Here is a 17,064-nt window from a genome sequence, read left to right on the forward strand (position 1 = left end):
ATGAGAGAGGCAGAAAGAGAGAAAGAGAGAGAGAAAGCGCGACTAACCGACATGACTTCGAAATATCTGCAAGCCGGTCTGTCTCTGCGAGACGATCGTCACGTCCAAAACAGAGAAAAGATATCTCCCCTCGGGGGGTGGCTCTGAAGAAGGGCGGGGAGGGGAAGAAAACACATGTGACTCGTTGCGCGCGCGCGCGCGCGTTCTCTAATTCTTTCCGCGAAAAAATCTTTCTCCACGGAGGCGCACACATGGTCGCCACTTCGTCCCGCGAGAAGAGTGCTCGTTTAACCTTATGATTGATTGCCGTTCGCATGCAAGTCCGAGTCTCTTATTGCTCTCTTTATCGTTCCCGTAAAATTTATTTCGCGTTACGAAATGTCAAGTTTTCTCTCTCTCTCTCTCTCTGGACGCTGAATTAATTAAAAGTACTCTCGAACTATAATAAGAACGCTTTTTTTTTTTATTGCCCTTTTACTTTCCATTCTCGATGCTCAAACTATACCGATGATGCTACATCGATGAAAGAAAACGTCGCGACCGATTGATTGGAGCGCGCCCACGCCGTGTTTGCCGGACGGATTCCAATTATGCTCTACTATTTGCGAAGCACTCCCACGCCTGACGCGATGATTTCATATTGGCCCGATGGACGGCCCCAGCGGGTCTACCCATGCCTGTCCGATATGCGATATTAATACGACTGACCTCCGACCCTTACTCTCGTCCTTTTCTCTCTTTCCCTTCTTACTTTTTCTTCGTCCCTCCGGTCTCATTGTGTACCCGCATTCTCATTGTATACGCTTGCGCGTATACCCGTCGTACGATTAAAGCGACAATGGAAATAAAATAAGGAAAAAAAAAAGAAAAAAAAAGAGAATTTCTGTGTGCGCGATCCGATTGTAGTTAAATATGATATTTCATCAGAGACGGAATAAAAATAACGCGATTGCGCCAAAAATAATATCTATTTTATATATCTATTTTAATATTATATAAGTTTCTATCTTTTAATATGTCACTTCTATTATCACACATAATTTTCTATTTAAAATACATCTCTCTCTCTCTCTTTTCTATATATAATAATATCTCGCGTAAAAACTATTTTTAGATTATCTTGGTGATACGATCACGATAATTCTATCCCTTGACTATATAATATACTTTGTTTTATGATATACTCCGTACAACTTTTTGTTGTGCGCGTGGCAAATTCTTAGTTATTTTGTTACCGTGCTTATAATGCGTAACGATGCCGTTTAAGATATACGAGCTTATGTATCAAGTAGCGTTATAAACGAAACCTTGCTAAATTCTCGGAAGACGATAGTGTATCAAGAAATATCGATGTAGAAAATTTATACGAACCTATATTTGTCTCTCTCTCTCTCTCTCTCTCTCTCTCTCTCTCTCTCTCTCTCTCTCTCTCTTTTCTCTTTGAATACTATACGTATCAATGAGTATCATATATTAAAAATGCTATGAATGATTTTTTTCAAGATACCTGAATCGATATTTCTCTGCTATTTTCGATCTGAATTTTCAATCTAAATTCTAAAACATCTACCTTGATCATTTAAACACATCATTTGTTTTTATAACTATTTAATCTATGAATTTGCCGAAAGCTTTTCTTTTAAATCTCTAAGTGGGAAAATTATTCGTTTACTGCCTATTTAAGATACAAAATAGGAGCTTAATTCCTATATACAAGTATAAATTAAATTTATTAAAATCGTTTAGAAACAATGAATGTGAAAAAATTGAGTTTAAAAATAGGAGCAAAAGTTTGACTGGGATAAATTCACGATATGAGGCTTTTCCTCAGGATAATCGGCGAGGCATCTCTCGAGAACGTGGCTCGAGAGAGTTTCTTTTTGACAAGAACTATGGATTATATATACCGTGATATTGATGAACGTCGTCGATCGGAGAAACGAAAGGCTACATCTACATCGTAGTTGTTTCCAGATGAGCCCACGCTGTGCGAGATGTATGTTCTTACGACAACGACGAAATTTATCTCGTGCTGTCGGTAACAGAGATCGAAGACTTTCACGGTTGTAGCTTCGAGGACCTGCGGCGAAGTTTAGCCGTGCCACGTCGTTAGGAAACTTTTGGTTGATTGCCAAACGGGAACGAAGACGAAGAGGAAGAGAGAGATCGACGCGCTCGCGCGGGTCGAGATATTTTGTACTTGTCGGCAAATAATAAATATAACACTCGCAACTACACGGATGATCCTCTTACGGATGATTTTGTATCCCCGTCAAATATTAAAGAAACGCTCTCGTAAACGCGAGCCGGATAATTATAGAGACAGACGATTTGTCACGAGATATTTCGCAAAATGATGATCGCGTACGATGGAATAATTGATGATACAAGAATAAACCGTTGAGGCATAAATCGAATATATTGCTTATTTATCCGGCATATTTGTGCGACACTTGCCGAGCATTCATCGAGAATCGATTACAGTTATACCGTTTATTTGCGTACAGTAATGATACAGAGATGAGAGACTATCGCGTAAGATAAATTACAAAACACGCTATTTATCTTTATGATATATATATAAAAAAAGAAAAAAAAAGAAAAAGAAATTAATGAGCAATAAACCATTCTTAACATCGTTTTTTTTTTTTAAATAACGGACAGTTTATTTACGAATCCCCGATAGATTGGAATTCGCAGAAAAATCTCACGATGGAGTATCCCCGAGGAGAAGAACCGCAGGAATTCGTCATGAAACAAGCGGATTCGTCCCCATAGGGAGAGCCACGTGGTATGTCACGAAGTTCCACGAGAGGTATGACGTCAATAGACGTTAAGCGACTTATGTGGATAATCGCGCTCCCCCCGGAGGTATCTCATATCGATAGCCGGATACTATAGATATGCGACGAATGAGTTCAGGTATGCCGGACTCGCGGCGTTTGATATGATCGGCCTGCCGTATTATTGCTTGTACCTTCTACTGCTATATGATACCAATATTCCCGACGAAGCTACCAAATTGGAAGCATCAGCTTTTGGGCGACAATCGAGGGTCGAATACCCTCGACTTATTTATGTAATATCAGAATCTATTTCGGACATCAAGAATATTCCTATTATAAAAAAAAAAAAAAAAAAAAAACTTGTAATCGTGTATATAACGTGTATAAGACAAAAAAATATCGAATTCTAAATGATCGTAATTTAAATGAATAATAATAAATAAAAATGATAATAATTTATAATCGTATTTGTGTCTTAATTATTGTAATCATCTATATATTTTTTTTTTATTTCAAACCTATATCGATTATGGATACGTACGGTTAATAAAATTCGAGTAAGGCCTGGTGCCAACAGTTTACTTAACGCGAAACGAACCACATTTACAAACGCACGGTGCGTCACGTAAGGCCCGCGCGTGACGCGTGCAGCGCGTCCGAAGCCAATGACGGTAATAAAACACAGTAACCCCGTGAATAATCATAACGTAATGTCAAACCCATAAAGTGCACAAAGGGCGGGCGAGCCACCCTAGCGGTATCGACACGGATTCGTCTCTCCCTTTTCCTCTCTCCTCATTTGACGATCCGTTCTCGGATCGCGATACGCGCGTGTATCTCTCGTTACGGAACATTCGCGACACCCTGCCATTGTTTAACGATCATTCTTCACGCGTCGTCATCGAAGAAACGCTTCGCAGAGACGCTTCGTCGATTAAGATACACATAGCCATTAATTTGCTTTAGAACGATGATTTTTATTCCCCTTCTCTAATGTAATAATCTCTCGATCGGCTACTGCAAATTATTCATTATTTTTTCTTTATTATTTAATAATTTACATAAACGACAATGTCTGAGGAATTTATCGATACGGAACTTTCGGAGCGTGTCGATGGGAGAAACGCGCGTTTTCTAGCCACATTGTGTGCTTACTACATCGAAATCCAAATACTGACAACGTTTCGCAACGCCGTTTCCTGTTTCCTGGATCCGGGGGAGCCCCGTGTACTAATACAGAAACTTGTACTTCCTGTGTAACGCAACTTGATCGTTTTCAAGAACGTCAGCGGATTTCTTGGAACTTCGTCGACGAAATTCGTCGAAATTTACGCGTTGAAATTTGTTGCCCGCTCGTTCTCCGTAGCATCCGAGAAACGAACGAATTACCGAGGCGTGAATGAAAATCGCTTATATCGTAATTTTTTTTCCCTCCGCAGATACGCAGTCAAGTATCACATATATCGAATAACGTCTCTTAATATACACGGTGACATATTTTCATTAATATATTTTCGATATCTCTTATTATCGGAGCACGATACGAAAGTTTTCTCCCACTTTTAATCTCAATTTTTAATCTAACATCCACTTTGGTACTTTAAATACTCGGTTCTCTCATTTTCGAAATTTATTGAATATCTATAATTTTGTCGAAAGCTCCTCTTTTAAATCTCCAATTGTTCCTTTACCGCGTATTTAGAGGGAAAAGTGTAAAATAGAAAATCAATTCATATATAAAATTCAAGCTATATATCTTGAAATCCTCTAGATTTCATAAACGTAAGAAAATTGGAGCAACATTTCGGGACGCGCTGCGACTTTTCCACAGAGTGACTCAGCTGTTTTCTGATGTATACTATGAAGAAAATGACGATATCGCGCGCAATAACTGTACGACGCGAAACGATGTGATTTCATGGCCCGTCGGCAATACTCGAAGCACTCGATGCGGAGAGCTGATCGCGTCGGAGAGCGCCGTTCCTTTTAATGCTCGGCCAAGGATCGAATTTATGTGCCGTCCCGTGCAGTTTAATTCGGATTAAACTTATACTGCAAGGAACGAATTAAAGGGATTTGCGATTGGACACGTTGTATATGGACGGTCGCCGTTCTGTCCGGGACGAACGGGAGGGGGAGGGAGAGGAAGGGCTCGGACTCTGGCTGCGCTCGACGTCGCACCAGTCAATTTGATTTATCGGCACGACGCCTCTCTCTCTCTCTCTCTCTCTCTCTCTCTCTCTCTCTCTCTCTCTCTATTTCGCTTCGCACGCGTCGCGACGTCCTCTCTCGCATGGATACAAATATCCAGAGGGAAACCCACACCCGCGCGCGAAACCATCTGCCATACGACGTCGTCTACCAATGCATCCGGTTTATCTTTCCCTCGAACTTTCAAACCGCGTCCGTGTCGCGTTGTCCGAATGATTTTCCATCGCCAGAGATCTCGATGGGATACTTCGTTTCGTATTCGCGAAATATATTGAAATTAATTTTACACACAAAATTCTCGCGTCCAGATATTTTATTTTCATTTTTTCCTCCGTACGTATAATATTTATCGGAGGGAGAATCGATCGTACGCGTCGGCCGATTGCACTAGCTACTTTGGAGCCGCGCACCGACGTTCCTCGAAGATGACCCAGAAGCGTGGCGGCGGGCATTCTCACAGCTGAGCGCGGATGAGCCGGATTAGCCTCTTACCCTGTACGCCCATGGATGCCTATAACTGCTGATGAATACGGATTAAGGGAGCACTGGCTGTGCACAAAGTGCGAAGCTGGTCTTGCGCGACCCAAGGAATCCCGTGATTTGCCGTGCCGAAGAGAATGGGGGAGAAGGTGGGGGACAGGAGGGGGCGGAAGGTAGAAACTATCCGTTCTGTCGCGACGGAGTACGTTAATCTCTTTTGCAGGACCAAACACTCCTTACCTCGGGATTAACTTTGCTCGAACGGGCTTCGACTGTTCCGCCCTCGTTTCTCTCCTTAAGTCCTCCCTCCCCCCCCTCCCAACCCCCACCTACCCCCCTTCCCGCTGTTCTATTTAATTATCAGATGAAATTCAATCGGATATTCTTGCGCGAGGAAAGCCTGACCGATACTAATATTGGAAAATTTCATCGAAAAATATTCTCAAATATTTACAGCGTACAGATATCGGTAATTTTTTATTTTTCAAGTTTCATCTCAGTTGGCGTGAATGTAAAAGCACAGGCTGTTTAGAGTCTCGTTTCGCGGCCCCGATCGATCTTGCCATTTCGCTTGTCTAATTAATTCAGGAATGTCGCGAAAGCTCTCCCGACTCTGGAAAAGATGTTCGATCGGCGATGATGTTCGAATTTTGTCGACGCGTATCTTGCAAGTTAAATCGGAAATCTTTATAAGTCTGTCGTTAGATTGTTCGTCGATATGTCCATCGATTTTAAGAGATATTGTTTCGAAATAATAGCGGGAGTTTTCTGCGTTTCGCTTGATAAAAAGATGGACTAAACGAGCAATCCCGTAGCGAAAGAAGTTTACTTAACGTCGGGTTGCTAATTTGTAGATAATCCTAATACCTTCAAAGAATCTGATCGATTTTTAAGACCAATAGGATACGGACAACATTGGATTAACTTCTAATTAAAGTTCCAGCAGATTGTCTGAGAAGATATCATGTGTTTGAAATTTTCTGCTGATCTTTCACTTGAGGAAATTTTAACGCGAAAGGAGAAAGGAGTTAAGAAATATTTTCGAAACATTGTGTCACAAGATATACAAGAAACTTATTAATTGTAGTAAAATATATTCATGACTTTCTTTGCGTGTGTATTTTTAAATCAACAATTTCCATGAAAAACTTTCTCTTTATCTCTTTTTCAAACAAATTCCGTAACGTAGTCGGCGAAGGATAAAGCTACGGAGAGATAGTTCCGTGCATCCGGTAGCACGTACTCTTCTGGACCAGCTTGGAATCCCTGATCCGCGAGAGTCAATCCCCTCCCCCATTCCCCCTATCCACCCTACCATTCACCGCTTCCTACAAACTATACTATCCTCCGTCTCTCCTAGGCTCTTACCGTCGTAGGAACGAAATGAAACCCTCAATATCGGTGATTGCTGCCGCAAGACGCTTCCTCGCCATCCCTCCCCGGAATCTTTTGAGTCGGAAAAAGAAGCTAGCCCCGTCTCTTACTCCTCTTGTTCTTTCTCGACCGAGTCTGTCTCTTCCTCTCTTTCTCTCTCTTCTTTATGCGCGAGGGGATGTTGACTCGCTGCTCGGCTCCAACTTTTATGGAGATGCATCCTCTAATATATCCGGGCTCCGCTTGCTCGCGCTTGTGTTTGACGAGCGTACTTCGTGAAGTATATTATCTGCCGGAGCGAGACCTGCCCTCGCGTCCTTCCTTCCTTCCTTCCCTATCGTTCGCTCGACCCCCTTCCTCGACCTCGCCACTTGGCCTTTACCTCTTCGAGCGTTTCTTCCGACTTGCCCCCTTCTGCTGCTCCACCCCCCCCCTTCCCCTCTTCCCTCGAACGGCTCCATCTTCGATGGGTCTCACTCCAGGAGAACCATTCGAATACGATTTCCGATCCGACTAGGATAGGGCCGCGCGTCGAGAAAGTCAGATTATGATATCCAGCGTGAGATGAGAGGGGAAGGGAAGATCGCGTATCCTAGAAATCCACGGCACGAGTTTCACCGTAGAACGGATGAACGAGCGGGAAATCTTTACGGCCCCACGTAATCGGGGTGAATCGACATACGGATAGTCAAGATGGATTATATCATCTCGATTAGTATCGATCGCGGAACGATACTTTCGAAATACATCCCGGATATATATCCGATGTGACAATATATAATACAATTTTCGTAAAACATCACGAGTATCGGTATCGATGATGCAAATCTTTTTCCGATTCCATTTGACGTAAATCATAGAAAAAGAAAGAGAGAGAGAGAGAGAGAGAGAGAGAAAGCTGAAGGAAATTTTCACGGATATCAACTCTCGTTTTTTTTTTTTTTCCCCCATCTTTACGGAGGAGCCTCAGTAAACGCTCCTCTTCTATTCCTGCGAGGACCATGTCGGCACGAACGAAAGAACTCTAGTTTCCATAGTAACATTCGTTGGCGAGGGGAAAGAGGGGAGGAGGAGGGAAGGAAATATCTCGCGATCCGTGTGAATTTTTATAAGATAATCGCCCAAAGCTCGCGACCTCGCGCGTAGATTCTTTCATCCGCGATGCGGGAAACCGGGGGATAATCTCTCGCTTCTTTTTTTTTTTTTTTATCTTTTTCGTCGGACCCTCCTTTCGCGCGCGTCCCCTCGTCCGCGCGAATATGGCAACTTTCCAGTTTCCGCCCTTAGGCGGTTGCGCGACGCGGTGTGGAATAGAGCGGTTGCGGTCGGAACGTGGGATGGAGGAGATAGGTCGGACGCGATTCGTTTCCCCCCTTTCTCCTTCTCCCTCTCTTCGCCGATTTTACCGATATAAATAGCCTTAATTAACGGACATTCATCGGTTACGGTTAATGGATCGTCAAGCTGCTATACATTTAACCGCGGCGGTATACGTATAGCAACGTCCGCCCTTAAATTAGGGTATCCACCTATCACGAGCAACATGTTCCTACGCTACAGATTTCTCTCGCGAAAAGGATTAATCTCATCAAAACAGAGAGGCACATTTCTTTTCCCCCGTACATTATCGAATTAAAATACCTATCGCAAAAAAAAAAAAAAAAACTCGTGTCTTTCGGAGCGAAAAGACTTCTCCCTCGGACAAAGCTTTCGTTCTCGAAAGGATTAATGAAGCATTCGCTATTGCAGGGATCAATACGCAAATGTACGGGTAAGGGGGAATGAGCGGGGGAGGGGGGGGGGCGCACGACTCGAGGCCCAGTGAGCCTCGTACGAGATCGCGACTCTCGGTAGGATTTATGCGACCAAGTCGGCCGCCGGCGCCGCCGGCGCCGTCGGCGAACCCGCGGACGCTGCGCAATAACTCGCATTGTGTACGCGAGGGCACCGCGTAGGAATCTAACCCGGCGGGCCCGCAGGTCAAGCCGGGAGGAAGCTTGCGACGAATGCCGCAAGAGAAGACGCTGCCTCTCGGAACATTATGCTCCGAAGCCGGCTGCGTCATGTAATCGTATCATGCACGACTTACCTCTTTCCTTTTCTTCGTCTAGTCGATCGTCCTCCTCTCTCGGGTTCCTCAGCCTGATCCTCTTCTCTCTCGATGGCTCCTGTAAATGAGAAAGTTTATGTATTTTTTTTTTTTTTTTTTAAGAAAACAACGAGAAATTGTGTCGCTGTATTATTGTATTAAAATCAAAATTTAAGACAATATTAGAAGATAGATTTCAAAGTTCGTTTCGAATAGAATGCACATTTAATGAATTTTAGGCAAGAGGCTTGATATCCAGTCCGACGAGCTGACGTCGCTCTCGCGAAAGAATTGAGTCTCGTACAATGGTATCCCGCTGTGCAGGCAAATTAAAAAATAAAAAAAAGAGAGAGAGAGAGATAGCATTCTCGAAAAGAATCTCTCGGTCCCTTCCTAATCGCATCAGGCCGTACAAAATCCCTCTCGTTCGCGAACGGACCGACTCGGTGGAATACCGGGAACACACCTGCGAGAAATGATATCGTATCCGCGCGTGGCCGCACCGCGGGTCACGTCGTGAATGGGACGCGATACGGTGATCTAATTCAGTCGACATCGGGGCCCTCTCCACCTCCCCGCGCCATTTTGCCACCGTGCATACGGTGGCGCTTTATTGTTCGCGTCCGACGAAAAAGGATTTATCCGTCCGGCATCTCATCCTTTTCTGCCTCTGCGTTCTCCCTTTTCTGCCCTCTCGTTCTCTCTCTCTCTCTCTCTCCTGAGTTTTCTCTCCGCGAAAGACGCTGCTGCTGCTGCTGCTGCTGCTGCTGCTGCATAATGTAACAACGGTTCCTCGCCCGGGCTAAACGTCAAAGCCAGTGTGTTTCGGGAAGATATAGGGAGGATGGGGTTTCTCAGCTTATGAGTTATGAGTTATAACACGTCCCGCCACCCTCGCTTCGCTCATCCTACACTCGTTTCACCCTCTCGCGGCCGCTCGCCTCTCTGTTCCTTTTTCATTTCTCTCTCTTTCTCTCTCTCTCTCTGTTTCTTTCTTTTTTATTCTTTCTCGCTCGCAATCTTTGATCCATCGTGATACGGGACTCATTGTGTCGCTGGTTGCCTCCATGGTCGACGTCACAGGCTGAACAACAATAACAACGTGAATCCGCGCCGTCGCGACGTTCCCCCGCTCGTTCTACTTGTTCTTATTGGTACACAACGGTTCTCTTTCTCTCTCCGTCTCTCTTTCTCGCTCTGAATCATTCTCGCGGCAAGATCGCTGCGGTTGATGAAGAGGCAAACGGACGGGGATTTCGCCCATTGTGCGGCGATAATTCCAGTTACACGCGATATCCCGGGAAAGGACTCCCGGATGAAATCCTAGAGGAGAAGGCCCACTATCTTTCTCTCTCTCTCTCTCTCTCTTTCTCTTTCTTGGGTCCTATTCTCTCCGCTCGCAACCCTTGGGGTGGTCCGCCGTGCGGGAAAAGGCGCAGCACGGTAGCCGGCTGGTCGGTTCCTGGCCTAAGCGTCTTATCGGACGCGTCCATCTCTGCTTATCGTCTCGACTCTATCTCTCCCCGGCTTTTCTCGCATACAGAGAGTCAAATGTTGACTGAGAGCACGAGGAAGCGGCCTACCGCGGCTCGCGTTTCTAATATCGACTTTGGTTTCGCGAGATATTCGTCAGATATACGAAGGGACTTGAATAGAGAGAGAATCTCGCTTTACAAACGACGCGTATCCAAAACGTACATTAATATCGACGTTGTCCGGCGTGAGATTCACGTCTAACAATCTCTCGGTTGAGGCTCTTGTAATAAAAAAAAAAAAAAATAAAATAAAATAAAATAAAAAAAAATAAAAAGGGAATCGGCTTCTAGTTACATCAAATTAATAACGGATTCAACGGGTCGAGATAATTATATCGCGATTTTTTATTGCAAATGTATATATATCGAGAGAGATTTTATCTACGAACTAACGTCGTAAATCCCGGGGCTAATGTCCGAGTATACCGAGTAGCCTGGATGTTGTTATCCGATTGCTCCGAAGTACAAAAGACTCGTGATCTTGATTTAGATTTCACAGGTAATCTGCCCTTCTTGCCTGCCCGTTAGTCTCCAAGCGGATATCTAAGAATATAATATACATACATGTCCTTCCCTCACCCCTCCCCCCGCCCCCTCCTCTTCCTCCTCTCCGTCCCACGAGGTTTATACTTGTTGAAGTTCATATCGTTAACCACGCGCATCCTCCGGTAGCCTCTCGCGACTTACTATTCCACGTAATACGCGCTCATATCTCAGGATTATAAGCCGACCTGGAGCCTGGGAGAGGGCAAACACACACGTTGGCTAGAGAGAGAGACAGAGAGAGAGAGAGAGAGAGAGAGAAAGAGAGAGAGAGAGAGAGAGAGAGAGAGAGAGAGAGAGAGAGAGAGAGAGAGAGAGAGAGAGAGAGAGAGTGAAAGGGGAAAGAAAGGGAGTGGAAGGATTCTAAAAGGAGCGAACAGCGCGCGGAGGAGAAAGAGGATATACCTACATCTGGAGGAGACGCTGGACCATTTGGAGTTTGGACGAGAAAGACGCGAACATGACGTGGCGTTAGTTTGTAAGATATTCGTGCACGCGCGCGGCCGACGATATGCTTTAAATCCCGACGACGCACGATCTGACGTGACAAGTAAAAGGGCGGTCGATGATGCAGCAATATGATATGAGAAATTTTCGCTCAGCGTCGAGACTAAAATGTCGTTTATAACTCTTAACTGGAAAATTTCTCTTCCGCTTCTTCGACCTCAATTTTTTCTCAGTCTAGAAAATCTACTTCGATACATTAAGCAAAGAATTATTCTTTTGAAATTGCTTCATTTATAGTTTTGCCGAAAGTTTCTTTCTTTTAAACAATAAACGAGACGCGCTGTTCTTTAACAGTTTATTTAAGGTAGCAAGTAAGAGCTCAATTCCTATATAAATTAAATCCTCTAGAATTTATAAATGTGAGAAAATTAAGGTTGAAAATGGGAAGAGAGACTCGACTAGGGATGATATTACTCTCGAAAAATACTGTCACAGATTCTTGTATAAATTATTCGCAGAGTTTTTAATTCTTTCAAATATTAATTGTCATCGAATTTCGTGATCTCAATGACACGGCACGACAAATTAAAACCGAGATTAACTGGTATTTTTGTCTGGTCGGTCGAAGACGACGATGACGACGACGACGAGGAGAATTAATCAGCCAAAGGCTCGGTGATGTACGACGAAAGTACAGTGTGGACACAGCGTTGAAAGACACAATTTCGGGTTAGAAACACGTACCACTGGGGAAACTCGTGCTGTTTGTCCACTCGGTTCGGTCGTCCTGATCCACGCACACACAATCAGGAAATTACTACTCCAAGTGTATGCCGGCCGGCGCGACCAAGGTACCCGGGCACACAGCTCGGCGAGTTTAATTAACTTCGTACGGCTGTTTTCTGTCAATATTTCCATTGGCTCCCGGAGCAGCGAGTGCTCTTCCTTACCACCGCAAAGAACACGCGATTTGTGATACATTCGGGCTTAATATCGCGCGATTGTGGTATCTATTTTTCTGTAAATATATTTCGAAAGATATATCTTTTATAAATTAAAAGATTCCTTGTACACACACGAGGCATTATTACTCAGACATTTGTGTGTTATAAATAATTCATCGGAAGGAACAATTTATAATATTCATTATTATGTGGAGATGATAATTAAATTATTAAATTACTTATTTTATTTTTGTCTAGAGAGAAAGAGTGAACCGAATTATTACTTTGCTAAATATCTGTTTTCCGGTTAAAAATTACCGAGATATATCTCTTTTTTTCAATATTCTATATACATAAGAGAGATCTGTATCATCGAGAAATGTATGTATACGTTGACCAAGCAGCAAGATCTACATTATCTCTTATCGTACATGTGTGTAGACGGCTACAAAGGTGGCCTACGTGGCCCGACGTGTTTCGTCGGGTCCCGAAACTGTATCGTGGTAAATACACATTGTGAAACACGCGTCACTTTGAATAATAAATCAATTTCGAGGGACAAAGACGGTCTATGATTATGTATGGACATCGCCGGTAGCTAGGCGAGTAGTCCATATAACCAGGGCTGTTGGGTATAAGGTCTTTGATGTATTGAGTTGGCCCTGTGTCGATTTGCTAAGTACCACTCCGCTTCACGAAGCGGCCACCCTCAACCTCCAGAACTTCCATTCGGAGGGCAAACAGTCAACCCCAGCTCTAGGCCCTGCGCCCTGTGTAGTCTCCGCGTTGTATCCTAGGCCGCGAAACTAGTTTCGCATCAACTGCCTTCGGTAGTTGATGTAGTTTCCTTAACTCTCTACCCGATCCTCACTCCCCGCGATACTCTGCCGATATGTTCTTGCACCGTAAGTAGCCGAGGAGTTGTAATAAGCTCTCGGAAATGTCAGGCCCCAAAAATGACGAGCTACTTATCTCGCACTTTACTCGATTCTCGATGTCGATCTCGAGAAATTCGCGCGTGCAAATTTTCAGAATGTGACGAATGTGTGTAATTTTTATTCTTTTTTTTTTTTTTTTTTTTAAAGCTTGCGCAGTGAGATTGAATGTTTATTTAAACCTTATTTTTGTGCGAGAAACATATTTCGATCAAATGAAATCGCGCGACATTGACGCGTCGTTTTTAATACATACGTGAAACGGCTTACTTGGCTCCAGAGCCAACGCGCGCGGAACAATCATTTGCATTTAGAAATAATTTCTACGAGCGAGCTCGTCTCTCGTTCTCTCCTCTGCGAGAGAGGAGAAATAAAATGAAAATGTAACGAACAAGCGCGGGCTGTACCAAACGGGGAAGTTACAATCACCGGGGCGCTTTTGCGTGATAGCATGCACGCGGGCGAGAGAGACGACGAGATTGATATTGGTTCCTGAGCGAATCGAGGAAAACGGTATGGGCTTCGAGGGCGGTTCGCTGATATTGGGCATTCAATCCTAGGCAACCCCGATTCTCTCACGCGCCCCTAACAACGCATTAACATGCATGAGCCCTGCGTGATTGTTTTACCCTAACCCACCGCCATCGGCGGCCTCTCCTCCCACAACCTCCCCCCTTCCTCATTCCGCTGCTATCCTTTAGCCGCCCTTTAGCCTCCCTCGAATCTGAGTAGGTTGCGATCTGCTGCTATTGCTGTCGAAAACTCGGCGACTCGCAATGCGTGAGTCCAATGCAAATTCAATGTCGAATATCAATAACATTGAAATTATAATCATAATCACAAAGTAACGCTTACATATCAAAGATATCCGATATACGATCTCTTTAAATTAAGAAATATAAATCTTCTCTTAACTATATGCTCTCTTGAGATCTAGGAGAACGATTTTAAATTTTCATCCATTAGATTTATTCGATATACGTTCGAACGAGCGACGACAATATCGTAAAATTATAGCCGCCATCGTCTCACGCGCGGGATATGGTGTAGATGCCATTTTAACTCGTCCGCGAAGATCGAACCCTCTCGTTTTCGTTTTATAGGCGGTTCCACCTGCGAAGTCTATGAATACTAAGCAGTTTATAAAAATGTTGATTTAACGTCTTTGCCAACGTACATACACTCTCTGTCGTCATCTTCCTTCGCATTTTCGCATCGCTGTTTTGTATACTCTACCTAGGCAACGAGAAAGAAGGACGAAAATATTATTTCATCTACTGCGTGGAAAAAAAAAAAAAAATTTCCTCGGCGAGAGACAGAAATAGCCTCTCTATTTCTTAGATGTTTTCTAATGGACGTAATTGGCGGGAATATTTTCTTAATCGAATAAATCAGGAGACGAGCCGGAAGTCACAATGACGTTTCGCGTTTCCCCGCAGTTTTCGCACAGTGAAATCAGATAAGGCGCCATGTTGGAGCACTTTCGTGTCATCCCGAGCGACCAATCGGCGATCAGGCGGGAAGCCCCTTTTGCGCGCCGCTCAAAAGGGGGGAATGAGTTTTAAACTCGCCCGGACTGATCCGCTGTAATTAGCGTCGGTGATCACTGGTGCGGCTAACCCGTTCGTAAGGATGCCCCTCAAATCAGAAACAAAGGCGAGTTCCGCTCTGCCGTCCGTCCTTCTCCTCCTCATGCTCGCCCTCCTTCGTCGTCACCTAACGAAGGCCTCCCCGATTATAGGCTGGCGGAATCGATACCCCGCAGGATTTAATCTCTTTAATCGGTAATTATCCCCACCCGGGTTAGACTTGTTCGCTCGTAGCAGAAACCGGGGGGGGACATAAAATTGGGTTATAGCCGACCGAGTGGAACTCCGCCCAGAAGTATCTTCTGTTCGAAGATCAACCTCGATTAAAAACACAGCATCAACGAGCTTTCGAACAGCGACTTTTATATACGTGTCTTGTGTGGAATTTTGTGTGTGTTTGTATTTGTATATACCTGTGTTATATCTATCTCGCAAATCTTTATAATGAAGAGCGAAGAAGAAACATTTTGATCGCATAAAATGCTTGTCGCCGTCGAATATCGAGATACAAACTCTGGCCATTTTCAACGTGAGTATGTGTGCGACTCGCTGTGGTGCAACTTGCGTTTGTAGAAACACGCGTGAAATTATTACCGTAAAATCGGCCTTGTACAGCTCGTGTACAGCGGAGTGCGGAGGAGGCGCGTATGACGACGGTGCCCCCGATTTGTCGAGCCACAATGCAATTCCCGACATACACGTTTCCCGACTTTTCCGGCGCATCCAACGTCGAGTTCGTGACGCATCTCGTCTGCCATTGTGCGCCGCGGTATATTGATGCGTGCGAGTCAAGCCCGGCTAACCCGATATAGACGATATATTCTGCCATGCTGGTTCCGCGCCCGAGAGCTCCCATTTTCCTTCCTTTTCTCTACCTCTCCCCTCTTCTCGTCTTCTCTCACTCTCTCTCTCTCTCTCTCTCTCTCTCGTTCTTGGACGAATTGAAGGGACATAGAAATCAGTAGGATATCATGGGATACAGATGTTCTACAAAACAGGCGAGCTACGTCGAGGCTCATAATAGCCGACACCGGGTATATACGAGAACGCTAAGTAGCAATCCCGCAGGATCCCACGGCACAATGGCGGACCCTTCGTATATTTTGACTTTTTGACAGATGGCTGGATCCTATCCGCGTAGGTAAGAACAGTCTACCGTTTCGCGCGATGTTGAACCGAGAGAAAGCACGTGTGCGTCAAGCTCGACAGCGGAAGCGTTCGGGCTTTTAACGGAGGTCAAAATACGCTTTCGATAAATAAATTGAATTTGGCGATAATAATAAAGTATAAAAATACACATAATGAAATTAAAATAAAAGAGAAAATATATTTATGTAAAAATGCACGAGGTTTAAATATAATGTAGATAAATGTATAAAATTTTTGCGTGCATAAGTATATATGTCATTTTTCTTTTGCGATATGCAAAATTAATTAGATTTTTATATGAATTTTTGAATTCTTTATTATAACGCCACGTTTTGATAGTGATTCTATCAGTTGCACTTTCCTTGTTATGTTCATTCTTTTCAATCTCCTTCTCCATAAATTCTCGATTGAATCCATGTCTAAGTTACTATCTGGCCATGACAATATTTTAATATTCTTTTCAACAGACACAAATTTTTATTTCTAATAAAAATAATAAAATCTTACTTCTGTACAAAATAACACTTTTACTAAAAAAGAAAATATAATACATAAAAAAAAAAAATGATTTATAATAATATAATATTTTAAAATAATTTACAAAAAATTAAGAAATTGCCTTTGTTTTTCGTCTCAGTCTAATTATTTTCACATCTCCGTGTATATATTCTGGTTATATACATATAGTTTACTGCGGGATTGTGTCTTGTTGCTACTAACTTCCTATTTGTTACGAGCGGAGGATACGAGCGGTCGTAAAATCGGATTCTCCACTTTTGAAAATCGAGAACGAGAGAGTGAGCAGGTAACGGCACAATATTCTCAGCACGAGTGCATCTCCCCGTCCGTCGTCGCGTTTGTGGCAGAGTCATTGCTTACAAGCTACGGAATAGATTCGAGGTGACACGGCGTAGTCGCGCGCGTTGCAGCGGGAAGAAATAATTGCCCGTAAAAGCCACGTTTCCCTACCAGCTTCGTGACG

General features: G+C 43.8%; 1 long non-coding RNA gene across 1 annotated transcript in view; it reads right to left on the reverse strand.

Annotated features, from left to right (window-relative positions):
- Window positions 1-17,064, reverse strand: part of LOC138942647 (uncharacterized) — a 273,249-nt gene that overhangs the window by 113,995 nt on the left and 142,190 nt on the right. The window contains exon 3 of the long non-coding RNA XR_011448351.1: window positions 8,941-9,019. This is a non-coding gene — a long non-coding RNA (uncharacterized lncRNA). The remainder of the gene's footprint in view (window positions 1-8,940; window positions 9,020-17,064) is intronic.

This window comes from Polyergus mexicanus, unplaced genomic scaffold, assembly GCF_030449975.1.
Source record: "Polyergus mexicanus isolate NDT 795.1 unplaced genomic scaffold, iyPolMexi1.0 SCAF_23, whole genome shotgun sequence".
NCBI lineage: Eukaryota > Metazoa > Arthropoda > Insecta > Hymenoptera > Formicidae > Polyergus > Polyergus mexicanus.